Raw genomic sequence first — 5,933 nt, forward strand, 5'->3', positions numbered from 1 at the left:
GCAGGAGCTGTGCGGGACCCCGAGATGGGGGGTTTGTGTCCTACAGCTGCTGCATTAACCCCCTGCTCAGGGGCAGCGGCCGTGCTGCTGGAGCCCAGCGCCACCAGCGACTCCTCTGAGGAGCCCCGGGCACTCGCAGGGTCTGAACTTGGGCCTTTTATTTGGGCTCCTTGGCCAGCCGTTGGATTTACACCCTTGGCTTTGAGAAAGCTGGTCACCTCTCCAGGTTTATTTTGGTCCGGCGTGGTCTGGTCCAGCACATCTCGAGTTACTGATGTCCCTCCCCCGGTGATGGGATTCCTGGTGACACTGGATACAGGGGGCTCGGGCACTGCTGCCCCTTCTCAGGTCACGCTCGGGGGCACTTGTACCCCCACTGGCCACACACGCACGCTGCAGCCCTGCCTGCTTCCAAACCCTTTTCCAGGAGCAAAGCACTGGAGCGACATCCCAGCTCACAAGCGTGAGTCTCACCTTTGCAGCGAAGGATTTCAAGCAGAGAGAGAAAAGAATTTGCCCCGTTAAATCTGCCCCAAAGCCACCTCCCCTATAGCAAAGCAGCCCCGGCAGCTTCCAGAGCTGCTGCTTCCTTTGGCCAATTCCTCTCTTATAGTCAAATCACTCTTAAAAATAAAATAACGCAATCAAGTATGAAGCAAAGGACTGGCTCGTCACAGAGGGAACCGCAGCCTTGCTGCGAGCGCATCGGGCTGCCAGGGCCTCGGAGCTCCCAGGGGCAGCGTCTGCTGCTTCTGTTTCCACCAGACCCCAAGCTCCAGGCACACAAGTTGGGGAATAATACAATATTTGACTTTTTTTTTTTTTAGCGACTGCCGATCCACAGGAGGAGAGTGAGCGCGTGGAAGCGCGGCTGCAGTGAACCACCCACCGAGGGAAGGGGAGCGCCTCTTGCCACAGTTTGTGGGGTTGGCAATGTCTCACCTCGCCGACACCAAGCTGCCTTTTCACAGCCACGTGCAACCTGCGCTCACCTTCCCCACCCTCCGGAGCGTGGACCTCGGGCTGAAGCAGCAGCGAGTCTCTGTTTATCACCACCAGAAAACGCCAGCAGCACCTCTCCGTGCTGCTCAGCTCGGGAGCTGACAGACACCGCCACAATGACAGCCCGTTTTGTCACTCGGATCGCAGCACTTTTTAATTTTTTAAGGTGTGGATTTCTGCCCAGACCTGCTGTACCAGTTTGGGTTCAGAAGTTCCATTATCTAATGATACACCACAAGCTGCTTTAAGGGTTTATTTTTTTGGTTTTCATTTTAAATTAGTGGAGAGCTGCACCTTTGAACTGTCCTGCAGCCTCCTGCTGACCTGGGCATTAGAGTTAGGGGCAGCCTGGCACCAAGAGAATCCCTGCTTTGAACACCACCACATTTCCAAACCTGAACAATAAACCCTTTAATGTCTCACACACTAATCCTCCATCTTGCACAGGATGCGATGAAAATTACTCAGAACACCTCACCGGTTGCTGTAACGTGCTGAATAAACAGGCTGCTGGCAGGTGCCTCTTCCTTGCCCTGAACGTTGTGTGAAAATGCTAATAACCCCACGCCTTCGTTAGAGAAATCACCTCACACATTCACACCGCTCATCAGTTGCCTCCACGGCAACCACAGACACGCACAGAGCCGTGGGCCAGGAGGCACTTCCAGCTCCTCGCCCCGGAGCCGGGGGCAGCGCTGACACCACAGGAGCCAGAAGGGCATTTTGGTTTCATGTCGGGCAAGTTGCTGCCTCCCACCACAGCGCCAGGGGCTCTTTGCTCGAGCTGTTTTCCTTAAGGAGAGTTCCCTCGTTGCAGAAGAAAAGGCTTCCAATTTATCAATCAACCAGCATCAAGACAAATCCCCCTTCAACGGCATCCGGCCATCCCAGGGGATCACCCCATCTCGGTTCGCAGAGCCCTTGCAATGTATCTTGCTAACACAACTTTTCCTGGAGAGGGAAAAAAAAAAAACAAACCACCCAAAAAACTTCCAGGTGCAAAACCAGCTACTGAACCAGGATTTTCTGCACAAATTTTGTTACAGGTTTCTCAACCCACTCACAAAATACCTTCTGAGAAAGCATTCCAGCAGCCTGCAGATAGAACACCGAACCATGTGGCCTCATCAACCTTTGCTGCTCCTGAAAAATGATGCTTCAAGCACACCTTGTAATAAATCAAAAAAACTTTATTTTTAAGATATATTATAAATTTACAACACACAACATCAGTGTCTTCAGTGTGTACGTGTGAGCAGGTTTAAAGACTCAGCATTCATTCTTGTCTCGTTCGTGGGTACAACTTCTCCACATGCTAAAGGTGCGCAACCGTTTTGGTCTGAACAGGCCTGACTTTGCCTCAAGAACTTCCAGGAATATATTTCTCAGCGCAGCGACTGCTGAAAAGGATAACAAATTAATCGCATTTCTTGCTTTTTTTTTGCCTGGAGGGCTCCTGTACGGCAGCAAAGCCTGCTGGCGTTCTCACCAGGGAGAGAGAGGTCAGCGACCCACGCGAGCACGTCCAGAATGAACCCTGAATTCCACAGGCTCGGTGGCCTCCGCCCGAGTGAAGCTTCATAAAAGTAATGTTACATCTTAGAAACAGCTGTGCATGCCACACATCAGTGTCAGTGCCGTAGAAAAAATGATCCATAACGCTGTACCTAATTATTTTTTATACACAGGTGAAATGAAAAACGTTAAGTCAGTACCTTGCAGTATAATTGTACTGGTGCTGCCTTGTGGTTAAGTGCTGGATAGCAAATCACATTCTTGTACAGTTCATTAAACCATGATAAAAATACGCAAATTAAAAATCTCTACAGGCCTCTGTTACCTGCTGCAACAAAGACACTTTGTTTTGTGGGGCTTAGTTTAAAACGTGATCCGATTTCTTCCCTTTCCCCAGAGCACGATATAAAACTATACCCAAATTCAGTAAGAATTTAATGCATTTATATTTATTGAAGTTCACATGCTGCAAACAGGATCTGCATTGAAGACCTTCAAATCTAGGGGAAGAGGTCCTTAAAAAAAAAAAAAAACAAACAAACCCACACAACCCTTTTGTCACGCCCAGATGTCAGGATGCAGGCGAGAACCACCACCACGAGCACACATTCAGACTCGGGACAGGCAGCACTTGCTGCTTCCTCTGCTGAGCCACCCCGGCCCGGCTCACCCAACACAAATCCTTCCCCAAATAATCAGCCCGGAGAGGAAGATCCAGTCAGTGCTTTGCTTATGCCTCGAGGCACAAGGACTAGATGATCCCAGGGTCCTTTCCAACCTAGATGATTCTGTGACTTCTGATGGGATGGAAATACCCAGCTGCAAGTGCCGCTACCCTGCTAGGTTGATAAAAATGTTATTTATTAAAAGTAGAAAACAGGGCATTTACTTAGGATGAAACATTCACTATCCTGTGTGCACGACTTTCGGGAAATTGCCACTGAAGTAGAGATCCCTGGTAACCTCCCCATCTCCTCCACAGGCAACATCTGCTGACAGCGTTCCTATACATTCGCTTGGTGCTTATTTAAACAACTTTCAAAATACATGAAAAGATCCTCAGCCCATGAATCACAACGCCTTAAAAAAAATTAATTGTAACAGTCCTCACTGAAAATTTCAGTAAGTGTTTCTGGGATGTGAAGATCAATCTCCAAAAGACAAGTTTCCAGGAGAATGAGGGAAGAAATGGGGGGGGTCAAGGTTCCACGACACATCTGCGGGCGGCCAAAAAGCAGCAGTTAGCTGGAGGTTCCCGAGCTCTCACGGGAGCGAACCTTGCACCTCCCCAGCAGAGCACTGGTGACTGCTTTAGGAACCCCGAACATTCATTTTCCAGCTGCAGGGAGAACAGAAGCGCCCTTGAAATGGTGTCAAGAGCAGCGAACTGGGAAGTGGCTGGGTCATCCCCTTCCAGGGGGACGCTGCAGTCGGAGGAAGACTCGTGTTACTGCTCACAGGGAGAGACAGAAGGGGCAGGTTCTCTGGGCTGGACCAGACACTAGAGGTTCATTAGGAGAGTTACGTTAGCTCAGGCTCACGGGTCAAGACAATCAAGGTCCAAGTTGTAAAGTAGCCACTGGTATTTTTTTTTTTTTTTTTCCAAATACATCCCTTTAAACGCAGCCCCCTATAAAGAGAGTATAAATACGAAGCCCTGAGAACAAACTTCTATATAGTACATTTCTATTAAAAATATCAGTGTTTTGATGACAAAATTATAAGTTATATACCTTTAAATAAATAGCTAGCTTTCGAGAGTCGTGTAATATCAAAAGGCAGAAGATTGTCTGTTATCAACTGATGGGGCAAAGAACTGCAAGAAAACAGACATTGTATCAGCCGCCTACCAGCCCCTTTCCCCACGGCTGGATTTCACAGGCTTCCAGATACTCCCCTCGACCATGGTAGGAGACACTTAGACTGACATGTCCCTGCTAGTTGGAACGTGAACACCAGGGATACAAGCACAGGACCTGTCCCTGTGAATCCTTACTCCTGTGAGTAGTTTCTCCTCACATTTTTTTTTTTTTTTTTTAAAAAAAAATCTATTCTTATGCTTAAGCACCTCTCACTGCTTACAGCCCAGATCCACCACTCCTCTACCCTTCAGCCCTGGAGCTGGACAGTTTTATCACCAGGCAAAGCTCCTACCACACACACTCCTCGTGCCTGGACATTCTGACTCAACAAGCAGCGATCCTTCAGTTTTTCGGAGGTTTTGTAAAAAAACAAGTGAAGCAATGCTTTTACAAGCACAGTGGACTGCACTCCCTCCTCATTTTCCGTGACAAACAGCAACACCCCCAGGTGTGATGGGGTCACACAGCTCCCCAGTCTGCTGCTAATTCATACCCCAACACCTCCACCCATGTCCTGATCAATTCCTCCTGTGTTTGTTTAACCTCAAGGGTAGTTTCTCTTTGTTTTAAATCAACTCCTGTGCCTTGCTGCAAACATCACACCTAAGTTCTGGACTCTTTCAACTACTGGGCACTGGGAACTTCTCAAAAGATGAGCAGGACGATGTTAAAGCCACACCAAGCAAGACAACTGTTTGCAGATCAGGGAGAACACACTCTCCAAGACCTCGGCTGTGTCAGTGTTGAGTGCTGGAATAACAAAACCCAGAAATAAGCACATATTCTCAAGCCTTCAAGAATTTTAAAGGCACAGTATTCTTTATCCCTAAAGTCTCAAAATGCTGCTCCAACATTATGTGGTTGAACCTGGGCATTCTTACCTTCTTCTATTACATAGGCATGATTTGTTTTACTGATTTTTCCTCACTTTATAAAAGGTTTGGTGGCACTGATTCTGTTCTGGCATACCACAGGAGGCAGCTCTGATAATTTTTATCACCCTGATCAGACCGACACCGAGGAACACGCAGTTCATCAGCGGGCTCTGGCAGCATCACACTCTGATGCTGTTGCTGTGGGGCTGATGCAGAGATACACAAGCAGCAGAACCTTCACCCTTCAAAACGAGCCACTCAGCTCCTCCAAAGCAGGTGAGACACTGCGTTTCAGGGATGAGCCCAGCTTCAACCCCCTGAAAGCTGGGGAGCTGGTTCAACTTCATCATCCACGTCGCCCTGGCAACGGGGACAGACAGTCCTGGGGGCAGCTCCTCCCACGGCAGCACCAGTGCCCGGCTCTTGCCATGCGGCCAGTCCCCTAGGATCTGCCAGCAAACCAGTGCCAAACTTTTAGATGACACTAAAGCTGATAGATGATCCTGGCCTGGCCTGTCTGGAAGCTCTACACTCACTCCAGAGTCTGAGCATGTCTTACTGAAATCAAAAGAAGCATTTCAACCAGCCTTTACATTCTGTGAAGACCAGGACTGCTACCAAAGTATCCGCTCATTAAGTCTGAACCTGTACTTACTCATTCAGAAGCCAACACCCCCCC

The sequence above is a fragment of the Athene cunicularia genome (genome assembly GCF_003259725.1).
Source record: "Athene cunicularia isolate RWA chromosome 17 unlocalized genomic scaffold, athCun1 chr17_part1, whole genome shotgun sequence".
NCBI lineage: Eukaryota > Metazoa > Chordata > Aves > Strigiformes > Strigidae > Athene > Athene cunicularia.